Source organism: Mus musculus, chromosome 19, assembly GCF_000001635.26.
Source record: "Mus musculus strain C57BL/6J chromosome 19, GRCm38.p6 C57BL/6J".
Classification (NCBI taxonomy): Eukaryota; Metazoa; Chordata; class Mammalia; order Rodentia; family Muridae; genus Mus; species Mus musculus.
The window spans coordinates 51,398,840-51,415,454 of record NC_000085.6 but is presented as its reverse complement, the minus strand read 5'-3'; positions in this window follow the sequence as shown (position 1 = coordinate 51,415,454).

Below are 16,615 nucleotides of genomic sequence, written 5' to 3'. Positions count from 1 at the left end.
GTCTGATGACCATGGAAGGCTTTGGCACATTGCTAAGCATTTACCTTTGATCTCCATCCCCCACCTTCTCTTATGAGTAATCTTTTACCTTCCACAAGCAATTCTGCTCCACCCAACTCTGGATAAGTAAAACTCAAAACTTGAGTGAATAATTCTTTTATTTCTTTTTCAACTGACACTTTACACACTTTACTTTCCCAAAGGGGTTTTTTTTTTTTTTTAAGTAGGTTTTTTGTGAAGAGTGGCCATAGGAGGAAAGTCCCTGCGCTATTAAAGACAACAGCATAATACACCTCACATTATAAGTTTGATGATGAAGGTCTTAGTGAAAAGCAATATACAATTGGAGTACAGAATTGATGAAAGAAATAAAAAACTGTCTTTAGTTGAAAAGAAGCTCTGGGCAGGTCTTGGAATCATACTTTGGATGCAGAATTTGCTGAGACCTTTCACAGGAGATGGAAGTTTTCACATGTGACATCTGAAGGAGGATCAGCATGTTATCTTCTGAAACTAAAAAGGAGGAGTTTGCTGAGAGTTGAATTGGTAGTGATTTTATTCACTACACATCACATAACTGGATATTGGAACTAATCACGCTCAGCGGATGGTGAATGAGACACGATCCCTATGTAAACCATGGGCTGTAACATGCTCTAACCTAAGAATTTCTACTATGGCAACTTGTACTCTCTAAGATTTTACTTGTTTCTCTTTTATACATATGAGTGCTCTCTCTGCATCTATGCCTGCATTCCAGAAGAGGGCATCAGATCCCATGACTGGTGGTAGTGAGCCACCATATGGTTGTTGGGAATCAAACTCAGGACCTCTGGTAGAGAAGACAGTGCTCATAACCACAGAGCCATCTCTCCCCCCTTCACAGCTTTTAAAAGATTTATGCATTTATGAATATGAGTGCTCTATTTGCATGGATGCTTACATGACAGAAGAGGATATCTGCTTCAAGGTCACTCAGAAAATACAACTTTTGTGACTATTAATAAAATTCAGTATTTTGAAGGCTGTTGGACTGAGGTCTTCAGTAACTACTCGATCTTAGCTCACAATGATGTCTATTTCCTTATTCTACTGATTTCTCTAGTGTGAAAGCTTGATTATCAAAGTGTATAAACCTAATAGACAGTAATAGTGACAGTCTGACAGTATATAAAATTCTTTAATCTAATCTACTGTAATCAGAAAAGTGCTAATTCAACATCTTTGCAAAACTCTTTCAGTTGACAGACAGCCTATATTCCAAGGGATAGATTATTTAATGGATGAGGAACTGAGAGATGAGGTAACTAGAGTCTATCTTTCATAATATTTATTTACTTATTGCTTTAATTATGTGATTAAATCATCACTGTACTTGATTCATTTATAAGCATGTAAAGAGTCCTATAAACCAAAAAATAATCAAAAATCTTCAAAGATACATGGATGAATAGCTGTTAAATATAAATATATTTTATTATCTATGAGATAGCTTATATATATATATCTCTTGTTGGATTACCTCAGTGTGAAGAATTGGCGGTTGCAGAGGAGAACAACCATACAACTCATTGAACATGGAAATGATTGGATGTGGTTCCCACATGTAACCTTTACCCCTACATTCAATGTCTCTGGAGACTACCAAAAGAGAAATATAAACACAAACCTACCTAAAACCTTTGACCTGCAATTTGTCCTACCTGCAAGATATGCTAAGTAAATTGTGGCACTGATCTTGTGGAAGTAGCCAAGCAATGTCTGGTTTGACTTAAGGCACATTCCACAAGACAGAACTCACACCCTGCACTACTGGGTGACTAAAAACCAGAAACTAGACAGTCCAGAGACCTAAAGTAGAAGAGCACACTACTGATCCAAAAAATAAAGTATCAATAAAATAACACCCAAGGATATTCTTCTATACTCTTCCCTGCAGAAAGTAGGCAGAAAGAATGTGAGAGCCAGACCTAATAGCACACACCAGAAGAACAAGGCTCTCTCAATCAACTGACCAAAGCTCATGTGAACTCCCAGGGTCTGAAAGAGAAGCATTGGCTGACACCAGATCTGCTCTAGGACCTTGCCATATATAGTATAGCTTTCAGCTAAGTATTTTCATGGGATTCCTGACTGTGCTAAAAAGTGCATCTCTGATTCTTGTACCTGCTCTTGGGGCAGTTTTCCTTGTGGTGGGTTACCTTGTCCAGCATTGATGTGTTCTGATTCTTTTGTTATTATATTTCATTATGTTTTGTTGCTATCATTTAGTAGCCTGTTGTTTTCTAATGAGAGACAAGAAGGTCATGGATTCAGAGTGGAGCTGTTGAAGGAATGAACTTGGAGTAATGCAGAAAAGAAAAAAATGTAATCAAAATATATTTTGTATGAGAAAAGAATCTATTTTAATAATAAACAAACAAACAAACAAACAAATGGAATCCTGTATATTTTACATGTCTGAATTTGAGCACTACTCTAAATACATTGGCATTAGAAAAATCTACTGTAGATATGACATAAACAACAAAGCCATGTAGCAACCATTATCGTCAGATATGTTATAAAACTCCATAAAAATTACACAGTGCAATTATTTGTCTCAGCTTGACTTTTGATGAATAAGAGAAAAATAATCATAAGATGCACAGAGTAAGTACTAACTAGGAAAATATACCTGCTGAGGTAAATCCTTCTTTGAGATTTTCAGAGTAAAAAGCATTAAAAGAAGACAAAATAGGATTAAAGTGTAATCTTATATAACATGAGAATTAGGCCTAAATAAATGTATCCTTACAAAGATATAAAAATGTAAAAGCAAGCAACCTTTGTAGATAAGAAAGCAAATAGATTCATGTAAGTATAGCCATAGCATAAAGTTACAAAAAGTCTCAAACTACACATAGACACAAAGACACACACACACACACACACACACACACACACACACACACATCAATGTACTTAACCAGCAACTCTCAAAAGGTCACAATATGATTTGAAAATCTTGATATTTAGAAATAAGGCTGACTAAGGCTTACAAATACACACACGATCTGAAGAACTGAACAAAATATGATTGAAGAAGATAGGAACATGTCACCATTAGAAAGTGCTTTAATAGTATACACCTATAGCAGACTAATTAGCAATATGTTGTGTTATATAGCCTATGATCTGTCCAGACACAGGTTCTTGCTACTGTTAAAGTTCCAGATAGGGTTCTATGTTGTGGAGAGGGTCTTTAATGTAATGAGAGAGTGGTATAATTACTCCCATAGCATGTATGCAACTGTTAAATCAGTGGAAATATTTTTTCAGGCTAGCTGTAAGTGCAGCTCACAAGGTTTACAGCTAGGTAAGACTAATGAAACATTTTTCTTCTGGTAGCATACATGGCTTATTGCTATAGCAGCAGATTAGTACTCTCACACTTCATCAAAGAAAATTTATTTTTCAGTAGATGGCAAATAATGTAGGCTCTGAAACTGGTCAAGATACAGAGACTATGATACTAAGGATTGTTCACCTCTAAACAAGACATCTATGTCACACATACACACACCCTTTCCAAGACCAAGAGATCATTGTTGGAGATGGGATTGAAATATTTTAAGGATCATAAATGATTCCAAAGACACAGTATTCCCCATACTTCACAGGACATTTAAACATAAGAATTCCCAGTATTTGTGGCAATATTCACAAATCTGGGCAAGCTCCGCCCAAACAAAACTCCAGCATGTGGATGAGACCATGAAGATGAACATGTAGTTTCCCTCCTCCTTGGGAGCTATTGGCATTTGATGGTCTCTGAAAGAGGGGTGGATTAATTTCCCTTGAACTTGTGGCCCATATAGGTTGCAGAATATACTCCAGAAGATGACCAACACTCAGGACAGTCTAGTAGTAAGCATTAATTGATGTATATGAGTTTTGACAAAATGAGGTAAAAATTTTTTGAGAGTGCTCAATGAGGGAGTAGATTTTGGAGGAGTTAGGGCTGGGAAGCAAATATGAAATTCACAAAGATAGAAAACATCCAGCTAGTGCAGCTAAGAGCTCACTTTATAACTCCACCCTGACATGGGGGGGGGGGGAGGAACTTCAATCATAAACTTCTAAGAAAAGAGGGACAACCTTAGAAATGTAAATAAGGTAAATAACTAATGAGGAAAGAAAAAATAAATTTCTAAGAAACATAGATGTTGCTTCTGTCTGTCATAAGCTTCAATTCCACGAAGTCTCAGAGCTGAGCTGTCATGGTTCATATTGTCACAGGACCTAGAATCACCTGAGACACAAGACTGTGAGCAAGTCTGAGAGGCACTATAGAGAACGGGTTATTCATGAGGCACGCTTATGAGGTATAATCTACATTATGTTACTTGAAGTACGAAGATCCACACTAATTGTGGGTGTCACTGTTCTATGATCTAGAGTCCTGGTCTGTATAAGAAGCAGAAATTAAAATGAACATTTTCTGATTCCCTAGTGCAGATACATTACCAACTGCCTCAAACTGAACTGTAATTAAAAATGAACATTAATTAAGTCACTCTTGCCTATGTTTGTAGAGCAATGAAAAGAGTAACTCATAATCCAACTAGATGATAATTATAAAATAGAATTTAACAACCGATGGATATTTTATATGATTCCTCTAAAAGTGGCAGCACTGCAAAACAAGAGACATACCTGATACCAAAACCTAGACAATATTCCCAACGTGCAGTGGAGTCCAGTCATCAGCTACACATAACGCCAGAAATATCAGTGATCCATCTCAAATGTGTGCGTACACACACACACACACACACACACACACACACACACACACATGCGTGCTCACACAACCACATGAATGCCTTGGGGCTTAGGGATAGTTAAATTAGTAAATGTTTGTTGCTTCAATAATTGATATATTAGTTTAGTTCCTAATCACCATATAAAAAATGGATGTACTTGTAATCTCAGCACTATTTTGAAGGCAGAGCCTGGCGGAACAAAAGGGGCTTTCTAACCAGTGAGTCTAGTGTAATTAGTTAGCCAGTTACAGGTCAATGAAAGACCATAATTCAAAACAGAGCATGGATGACTTCTGAGAAATGAGAATACCAGACTCCATACTAGTACACAAACACACACACACACACACACACACACACACACACACGCACATGCACATGCACACACACACATATGCACATGCACACCCACACACATGTACAAAATGCATACACATGTGCACACATGTGTACACGTACAGGCATGCACACACATATACACATGAGCACTCACACCCTGCTGCAATAACACCAGGTCTGTCTTTAGTTGTCCTAAATTTAATCTTCCAGAAAGAAAATGTAAATTAAATACTAAAGGTTTTTCCCTGCCAATAAACACCTATAATTTATAGTGAGAAAGAAACTTGCTGACTACTTCAATGTATAGGGAAGAGCATAGGATTTGAAAATTATGAAAAACCAGGGAACTATATCACAACCTAAAGAAATTCATAGAGCTCTAATAATAGAACCTATAAAATGGAGAGCTAACAAATATCTAACAAAGGATTATGAACAATATTCAGAAAAAAGCAGTCAATTTTAAGATTATAAAAGAAAAGATTTGAATAAAATTTGGCAAATCTAAAAGTTTTGACTAAGAAGATGACAGATGAAAAAAGACCCAAGTGGATATCATAGAGATGAAGTCTATGTAATAATTAATCTGTAGAAAGCTTTGACATCTTACTTGATCAAGCAGAAGAGAAACCCAGTAAGTTGGAAAGCAGGATGTTTGAATGATCCATCCAAAGAAGCAAAACACAAAACCACAAATGAATTAAAAATGAAGCATTTTTGAAAAAATTTTAGGAATCTTCACAAGAATAAACATTCATACATTTGTAGCTGAAGAGAAAGTAGAAGTAGATGGTTAGAAAGCCTATTTAAAGAAATAAAAATTGTCTTGACTTAGGAATATATATGAATATGAAATTATGAAAATAAAGTCATTTATATAAAATTTAACTGAAATGCACCAAGATCCATAAAATTCAAAAGTACCAAACTCAAAGCTAATCACTTCTGAGTACAGGAAGAGGCATCATGCATTACATGAAAAGAAAAGCCAGTCCAACTATCAATATTTTTTTCGGTAGAAACATCGCAATACCGAAGAGAACGAGTTGGCATATTTCAGGGATTTAAGAAAGACAACTGTCAGTGAAGAGTATGTTACCCAGCAAAGCCAGCCTTCAGAAAAGAGATGGAAATCCTTCATAAAAAGTAGAAACTACAGAAGGTTTTCAGTTAAATGAGTTTCCATTTATTAATTCTTGATTTTAAAGCCTGAGCCACTGTAGTTCTGTTTAGGAAATTCCCTCCCCAACAAAACCCCCACGGCAATGAGTTAAAGGCTCTTTCCCACCTTCTCAGCTATTAGAATCAGTATATCTGTTTTTATGTTGTGGTCCTTGATCCACTTGGACTTGAGCTTTGTGCAAGGTGACATATTTGGATCTATTTTCATTTTTCTTCATACCAACTGCCAGTTAGACTGGTACCAAAAGATGCTTTCTTTCTTTTTTTCCCATTAGACATTTTTTGCTTCTTTGTCAAAGATCAAGTGTCCATTCATGTAGGGTTGTTTTTGGGTCTTCAATTCTATTCCATTGATCAACCTGTTTGTCTCTGTACCAATACCATACAGTTTTTATGACTATTGCTCTGTAATAATTACACTCAATCAATGGACTAAAGTTGGAGAACCCTATGGTTGAATGAGGGAAAGGATGGAAGAAGTTGAGGAGGAGGGCAACCCCATAAGAAGACCATCAATCTTTGCTAACCTGAACCCCCAAGATCTCTCAGACACTGAGCCACCAACCAGGCTGTATGCATGACCTGGAAACTAATACAGACAACTGAAAGAGTACTGCAGAGTTGCATGGACAAATCAGAAATCAGACAGATAAGCAGGCAAAAAAAAAAGGGGGGGTCTTGGAAAAATGCTATGATGCTAGATTAGGAGGACCCAAGCTTCTGGATAGTGAAGAAACATCTCAAATCTGTTTCCATGGCACATTTGCATAGAAACCATGCTGAAAGTAGAATAAAAATAACATAGGATTAAAAAAAAAATTGAAACTATGGGAACACATCACAGTTAAGGTTGTCTTATAGTAAGACCTAAAAGGAATTCTTTAAACAAGCACACAAAATACCATGTGAATCATGGCCAACTAATTAACTTAAATTAATTATTAATAAAACACACAACAGTTTTTGTTTAGAAAAATGTGAGGTAAGGTCATCCATTGCTGTGAGAATATAAACTCATACAATCACTATGGAAATGAGTGTGGTGGCTCCTTATGAAACTGAAAATAAATCTACCTCAAGATCCAGCTATGTAAATCTTGGGTATATACACAAAGAATACTATACCCAACTGTAGAGACATTTGCTGATTTGGGCTCATTGTTGCTCTATTCGTAATAGCCAAAAACTGAAAATAGCCTAAATGTATCTATCAACAAATGAATGGATATTCAAAATGTGGTTGGAACATTTACCCAATGGAATATTACTCTTGTTAAAAATAGAATCATAAAATTTTCAGACAAATGGATGGAGTTAGAAAAGTCAAAATTATCCTGAGTGAGGTAGCTGAGACCTCAAGTTACAAATACATCATTAATTCAGTTAAATGTGGATACTAGCTTTTAAACCTTGTCACAATCCACATATTGAAAAATACTTACAGAGTAAGGAACAAGGGGAAAGGAAAAATTTTCTCAATAAAGTGAAAGTAGAATATATAGTTATGGTGAAATAAGGGTAGCAGGACAAGAATAGATTAAATAGAGTGGGGAAGTAGAGAGGGAAAAGGAAAAATACTAGGAAGAATGGCTAAAACTAAGGACCTTCTGGGGTTTCATATAGAAATCTACTACATCAGAACTATCATATACATTAATGAAAGAAATCTAAGTGGAATAACCAAACAACAGGGGGATGCAGCACCAACTAGATATGTCTTGATACCTAATAAAACCTCTAGAGCTAGGAATGGGTTATAGCTAGTTTGGTATAATTGGGTTGTTGGCACAAAGGACTCCCATGGAAACTCTAAAACAAATTGCGCTATTGACAAATTATTGGTTGCTCTCCACAAACTGATGACAAAACCTATTGCTAAAGAAAACACCTGCATAAAAACGGAAAAGTTGAGGTGGTGCCAACTCAGAGTCTTTACTCCTACTTAATACTGTATACTATATACAACAGTACTTTACATGCTACCAGAGAAGAAAAGTAAACACCAATCTATCTACAAAACCTTCTGTCAAAAATGGTGACCTGCCTACATGATGCACTGGAACAACAGTGGCACAACAGTTATGTGATTAAACAACCATCATAGAATTGGATTTAAGGTCTATACCATGAGATGAAATTAATATATAAAAGTCCTTGGGAGGCCAAGAATCTGGGATCAGAAAATCTATGGACCTAGAAAGAAACAAAATACTATTTTTCAGCTAAAGAAATGTATAATATAATGACTCCTAATGACATTCTGTTATACCCATGGATCAGTATCTTGTGCAGCCATCCCCAGAGAAGCTTCCAGCTGCAGTAACTGGGAACAAATGCAGACACACAACTGGACAATGTACAGAGAATGAGATGCCTTGAAACAAGACTTCTTAAATGGAATGGCTCCATGAAGTCCCTCTATTCGTGTCTCAGGTGGCTCTGTAGATCAGATGAAAAGACTGTAAGAGCCAATAGATATACACAACACGAACAAATAATTCTTTCCAGACACCACAAGGCTGACATAGAAATCAACTTACAGAGATGGCGCCAGCATACAGAGGACCCATGCATGTTCAAGATAGATGGGATCCCATCACTGAATGGAAGTAAATATGATCTGCTGTCAAAACTGAGACGCTATCTCCAACTGACAATTTTTACAAAGGAAAGTAAGCTTTCTCCAATGAAGTCTCTCTCTGTATATAAACCACTCCTACGGGCATGCACATGTCCAGCAGAATGCCCATCCCAAAATTAACTCAATGGTATTTGGGGATATATTTTGTCTTATTATGCTTTGTCTGGTGATATTTGTTTTGTTTTGTTTTGTTTTTTTACAGTACTTATCTTTATCTATACATATTGTTTGGATATTATGTTTTATGGGCTCTCTCTATCTCTCTGTCTGTCTGTCTCTCTCTCTCTCTCTCTCTCTCTCTGATTCATGTGTGTGTGTCTCTGTTTGTGTATCTGTGTGTTTTTGTGTGTATATGTCTGTGTATGTCTCTGTATATATGTGGTTCTTATGCCTTTTCTTTTTGCTATTTAAATCTTTGTTAATTCTGGTTTGTTTATTAGTTTGCCTGTTTGTTTTCCAAAGAAAGAAGAAAAGAAGGCACATATTTGGATGAGAGGGGACATAGGAAGGAGTTTATGGAGAGAAAACTGTGATCAGTATGTAAAAAAATGTTATTTTCAAATTTAAAAATCTCTGAATTAACAATATAAAGCACACTAAAGTTAGTTAATAAAAACCTATGAATTAACAATATGAAACACATTAAATATAGAAAGTCAAAAAGAGCCTAAAAAATAATCACATTCAGAATATTCTAGTCCTGGTGTGATGAAGTACCAGGAAATTTTATTGCCAATATGAAAGTTTAAATGTCAAACATGTAATAACACTATGGCTAAAATCAATTTATGAGGGATATACCTATTAAAGTTTGTAACTTGACATCAAAAATGAATAATGCGGGAGGAATAAAACTAAAGCGTTGCATGCATTCAAAACCAAGTTGTTACCTATGTGAAATGATGCTTTGTATAAGATATTCTATGTAAGTCTCCTAGAAACCAAAAAGACAAATCCTGATAGTATCTCAAAAGAAACAACAGGTACTGAAACACAGAACAGAAAAATTAGCGAACACCTTAAGAGGAAGAGTTAAACTAGGCAACACCTTAAAAGAAACATTTACAGTGTCCTGGTGAGATTGTCTCTAGATGCAACCGTTATTTACCATGAGAAAATCAACAAGTGTGTTTCATCTATACTAGCTAAATGGAAGCTCAGCACAAGGTCACCACCTTCTGAGAGATGCAGAAAAAGATTTGATAAAGTATATTGTAACATGGCAAACTGTCTCATAAATCAGGATCAGGAAGAGAACAATGGAGTAACATAAAGCTATGTGAGGGCAGTTGAGATAGCTGAAAACCTTTGACCTCAGGTCTATATATAAAACATTTATAGTATTACAGTATGTTGGGCCAGTTAATTAGATGAAAAAAAAGACAATGATATTCTATGTCTTAAGCTCCTTATATTTCTTTTCAATATTCTACTTTGAAATTTCCAAATACAAGTCTTTACATTCAGAAATGTATACTTTGTTCTTTCTCATTTGTGTACATGTATTGACTTTCTTACACCTTATATTACCAGCTTGATTTTTTTTATTTCTCAATTTCAGATCACAATTTTTATTTTGCCCTGGCAGCACTGTACCTTCAGTACTGAGTTCTTTGTGAGCCAATTACCATGACAACATATTACACAACAAGGAAAGTCAATTTTACATCAGTGTGTGTGTGTGTGTGCGCGCGCGCGTGTGTGGGAACGCATGCATGCATCCATGTATGTAAGTGTGTGTGTTTCTACTCAATGTATTGTAACTTTATTACAGTTTGATGACATCAGTTTAAAACCACTTATCATATTTACTCCGGGGATATTTTTTACTCACCTTCTGAATCATAATACTCGGAGTATATTTCATCTCATAGGAACATGAGAACACACATTAAAATAAAACCAACAAAACCACATCAATAATCTACTCTATTATGACTGTCAGTATTCCATCACTGAAAATCAGCCACATGGCAAGTTCTGAACTAGGGTAGGGGAATGTAAATTTTGACAACCATGTTGCCATTAAAAGGATACAGAAAGCAAGTCTATCACAGATAGTAAATTGTTCACCTAAAGATTGAGCAGTCATAGTGGCTTTGACTTAGCCTAGGTCAATCAAAACATGCTCTTTAAGATGAAGCCAGACAAAACTTGCCTTTGTTCTGATACAGAAATAATGTTCTAAAAGAAATCAAATCAAGATACAATCTGTGAGCCAATTACCATGACAACATATTACACAACAAGATACAATGTCTCAGATGGTTTTGGTGGCCCATACAAAAGGAATCTAATTATTGATCATACCTTTAAAAATTTTAAATAACTCAGATAACCCATTACAACTTTGAACTGAGTGTGTCCAACTGGTGTTGAACGGTAGGCCATTTCCCCATGGTCAAGTCTTGATTTTCATCCTCTTATAGAACATCTCTACAAACCAGGCAACAAAATCCACACCTCACCACTCCTTCAACTGTAAAACTGCACGGAAGAAGCCTCTGAGCAACTCCGCTGTAATGAACGTTCTTTACAAAACTCCAAAGGAGGAGGCCTTTGGGTAACTGCTTCATTAAGCAACACCAATTCTAGTGCTGGAGAAACAATCTTCTATTTCATGCATATGATGTACAGAGACTACATGAACAATTAGGTAAGAGGTCACTGAATACATTTTTTCCTGGTTCAGGTCTAGACCCTGATCTCAAGTTATTGATGAGAGTACTGAACCAGTTCTAGGTAAAGACACTTCACTACTTCCTATTCCAGAGAATCATATCTACTTTATGTTTATGTGATATGGAAGGATACATTGTTTACACAATTGCAGCAGAGAGAAATCAATAAATACCCTTTATAAGTTTGAGTGAAACATCACTCTTTACAAAATTTTCATCTTCTATCTCTGAATTACAGAAAGTCAGTTCTAATTTCTTTTGAAGCAACAGAAACAGGAAGTTTGATATTTAGACCCAACTGACCATTAAATGGATAGTTTTGCCCAGGATAATGGCATAATGATTTTAAGTTATAATGTAATAAAATATGAAATACATGCATTAAAGGTAGATTCTTCCCTGTTCCCTGCTTCATTCCACTTTTTAACCATTCCTCCTAGTATGTAGAATTGTGAGTTAAGACATAATGCATTCAAATTCTTGGTTTAATTTATGTCAGGTATAGTAGAGGAACAATGACTTCAAAACAAAACAACATGTGTTTGAATCAAAGAACCAAAATCAATAGGCTTTTAATTCTGTACTAAGACTTGATTTCGTACCTGAAAAAGTGAAGATAATAGAGTTTATTTTTTGTATTACTATAAGGAAAATGCAGGGATGTTATGGGAATATTTCGCACAAAAACTAGCTACAAATAAAAAAAATATTAAAGTGGTGACTGCTATATTATTTTTTATATCAGTTATAAAATGCTACTGGACATGACCGTTTCCTGAGTGATTTAACATTTATAGGTAAAGTGAAGGACACTACATAGTGACATTTCACTTTGTATTTCTCTTTATATGTTTTATATACAAATTCATAGACTGGTAATATTCCATTTTCCTGAATTTAAACACTTTGAACCTTATTACATATAATTTTAAGAGAGAAATGACATTAAAACATAGGTTAATTTAATCTAACATTTTCATTTTGTGTAAACAAATTGAAGCAAAGACATTGTAAATGATGTGATTTTTTTAGGTAAATTATGTAGTCACACAATTTACAAGTAGAATCTTTGATAAACTACTACAATAATAGCTGTGCATTTCTTGGTTTTTCTAGCTCTTGTTTATTCGGTTTTCACTGTGAATCTACGCTTAGCTATATCTTGCTTTGAACAAAGCAATAAAATAACACAACCTGTGGAAACAAAAGGTTATCCATTGTGACTTGAGACAGCATATATATTCCATACTACAAAATTCAGTCAACATTCATGTTTTATATTACTTCATATATTCTAGACAGTCTAGACATGGCTAGTGAAGTTATCAGAAATCAATGCTATGATTCAGAAACATAACTAAATCAAAGTGAAAAATAATTGGCAATCATAAGTGAAAAGTATTTCCCAAAGTAATATGCTATGGTTGTCATGATATTCCCCAAAAGGAATCTCCACCACTCTATCTGAAGGATTCATAATAAATTCAATATCTAACACCAGTTCTGAAGAGTTGCTATTATCAGTATCCACTTACCATAACTAATATCAGGAATAAGAATGTGGAGAAAACAAATTTTCTATAGAAAAGAAAAAAAGATTTGTGTTACCCAAGAAAATAGTAGAGGAATCACATCTCTGAGACCATAATGAGTAGACAAGGGAGGCAACACTCCAAAATAATTATCTGAAACATCAAAATGTCCCAGTGCTTATGACATACAGCATGTAATGCTGCAGTGTAATGCTTACCAAGAGAAGCTGTCTCAGTTTGAGCATTCCTACTGCAGACAAAACAACACAAAAGAAAGCAGGCAGTGACAAGAAACCCTGGGCGATGGGGTTGGTATCATCCCTCTAACATTGATTCTGTTGATGATACAATGGATTTTGCTAATTTTCAATCACATCAAATTGGGTCATATTCTGTGTTGGCATTATATTTCAATAAAACATATGAATGTCATGTATTCAGGAGCTATCCAGGTGAAAGGAAATTATTGTCAGTTGGGGGAGCAAGGAAGTCTTCTTAGGCCAGATAAACTTCAGCTTCTTTGAATCCTGTTTACAAATCCATTCTACTTTGTCCATCTGGTCTCAGCATTTCTGCCTGTGGCATATGTATTATGAAATTCCAACTTAGAATATTTAGAATGGTTGTGATCAGGCTCTTTTCTTAGAACTCAGTTCCTGCCTATCAGAATGTATACTGCAGAACCTTTTTTCCAAAGCAGGCAGCATTAGCATGATAAACTTTATCTTCTTGCTTCTACCTATGTGAATCCTAAGTCATTTTGGTCTTATTCTAAGAAACTTCTCATGCACCGCCCAGTTTCTCAGTCACTACATTTCTTTTCCACCAAAACAATGCTTTTAAAGTTGTATTAGTGTTTATTTTTACAGGCAGTACTAGAATTTCTAGTTACCATGGTTCTTTTCTCATAGGTTTCAACAAAATAGCACTTAAATGAAACATAGTTCTCTTTTTTTTTCATTTCTACAAAATATCCAAGATTCTCTTCCTTCTTATAATGCTGTTGTCAAGTCGTATTTAAGTATCACAGTTTTTTTTTCCTCACTACCCAAGATAAAAGCACTCTAAGAGCCTCTTAAATCACCCAAGACATATGCTGCAGTTGTTATTCTTATGCTGTGCTGTAATCATTATTTAATGCTACACTGACTGCTAAAAAACATACAAAGTTGTGTCCATTCTGAATACATTTACAGTTGAAGCTTCAAGGATCATAAGAGGTAGAGAAAGCAGAGAGCATAATTTGGAAGCATGTAGAAGAGAAGTAACATCTCTATAGAGGGCTATGTAGACAGGAGTCTGTGCATGTCCTATGAAGCAGTGCTTTTATAACCTGAACAGCCAAAAGATGAGTTTGCATGTACAAAAAAGGGTTTGTTTCTTTTTCTAAGATATATCAATTTTATTATAAATGCCATTTTTATTTCAACCTGCAAAAAGCATAGTGATTTATTTAGTACTTGGATATAAAGGCATCTATAATGCAAAAAAGCCCTGTGAGGGTACAAGGAGATAATGAATAAAAGAAAGACGACTTCTGTCCTCCCAGGTCTTTCAGTTCAATGAGAGGGGGATATTTATACTCTTGATGTTGTTCTAGTATCTATATATGTTTCATTATGCATATGTTAGAGGGAAAATGCTGGATTTTTATAAAAACTTAACAAACTACCAGTTAGAACAACAACAAAAAAGTTTCCTGGGGTCTATGAAAATGGAGCAAGGCTCCCCAAAATGAGAGGGTAGGAAGTAGGGTCGAGGGGAATTCAACACATCCACCATAGAGTTGTTTGTCGAGGTCAGTGTGTCCTGAGGACGCACAGCATAGTTCATGAACTTCATTCTGTCCAATGGATTAGGGAATTAAAAGGGCAAGTTAGAAGTGGTAATGCGAGGGAGGTATGCAGGGGCAGATGATACAATTTCTGGGGATTACACTGAAAAGTGTTTTAATCCTCCAAAACAATGTGGCACTTTGAATCATCTATCAGTGTTCTAGTCTATTTAATCTATCTGTGCCTCAACCAGCACAGCTTTTGGATTGGATTGACTGGGGTGATGGGGAGTGAAGAAGTGAGAGACAGAGGGACAGGAAAACTTGGGTTGGGTGAGCCTAGCACTTTAAACAGTATCAGCGAGGACACTCAACATATTCTTTGGTTACAGATAAATATAGCAGCATCATTATTTTAAAGATGTGTTAGCTGACCTTGGTGACAGTTCTCTGGGGAGCGACCATTTTCAGGTTTCTGTCATTGAAAGTGAGGCTGGCATGCAGATTTATGTGTTCTTCACACAGATAACATCCATACTTGGACTAGGGGAAGGTTCTTTCCATCTCCCAATCCTGACCTAGAAAAAGCCTAGTAATTCCTAGTAATTCTATGTGTCTGAATCCTGGCTATGTTTGGCCATATGTGTCATTAATGTGAGGTATACTAATTCCCTACCTCATACACTCTATACCCCATACTTATCATCTATTGATCACCCACTTATCCATCTATTATGTTTCTATCATCTACCCATACATATGTGTCATCTATGTGATGTATCTACTTTAATTTAGAGAATATTGTGTTAGTTTCTATAATCAAACCCTTGTAGATAGGACTATACATAGTTAATGTGCTGGATTACCCTTGTACAAATGGAAAGAAAATTACGTGGGTCTAGAAATTTTTGTACAATGGGTCTAGAATTTTTTGTACAATGACGAAACAATATAGGTTTCTTTCCAAAAGTTGGCAATGCAGTTATCTTTCCAAAGTTGGCAATGCAGTTATCTTTCCAAAGTTGGCAATGCAGTTTATGTTTTCAGACATTCAAATTATATATATATATATACATATATATCTGTCTTAAATGGAATAATGTGTTAAATTTAATGTTGGCTGGAATGACATTTGAGGATGGATAAGCAACTCTCCTCCGAAACAGAATGAAAGTATTTCTCTTCCGCAGTTAGTCACTTGTTCCAACATCATTTCTTCCGATCTCCTTTGCTCTCTTGAGCTGGGTATTTAAAGTTGTGGATCTTGTGAAGTAATAGCAAGATTTTTTAAACAGACTCAATGTAACCAATCCTAGATTTAAACAAAGCCTCAGATGTTACAGAAATCTGTGTCATATGGTTCATTTCTGCTCATGGTGTCTGAGGATTGGCCATTTTTTTCCTGCTGGTTTCATAAAGTAATGTCTCTGAAGATTTATCAACAGAGCCCTTTTACTTTCTACCTTGTTTTCTCTTCCTTTTCAAGAATGATTAAGATATAATTACATAATGGACTTCTTTTCCCTACAATCACTTCCAAATCCAAAAATCCATTCTTTTTCTTTTGCCATTGCTGATATTTATGCACACAAGTAGATCAGCCCATATACACAAGCTGCAGAGTCCATCCAATGTTGCCTGAAGTATGTTTCCAGGGT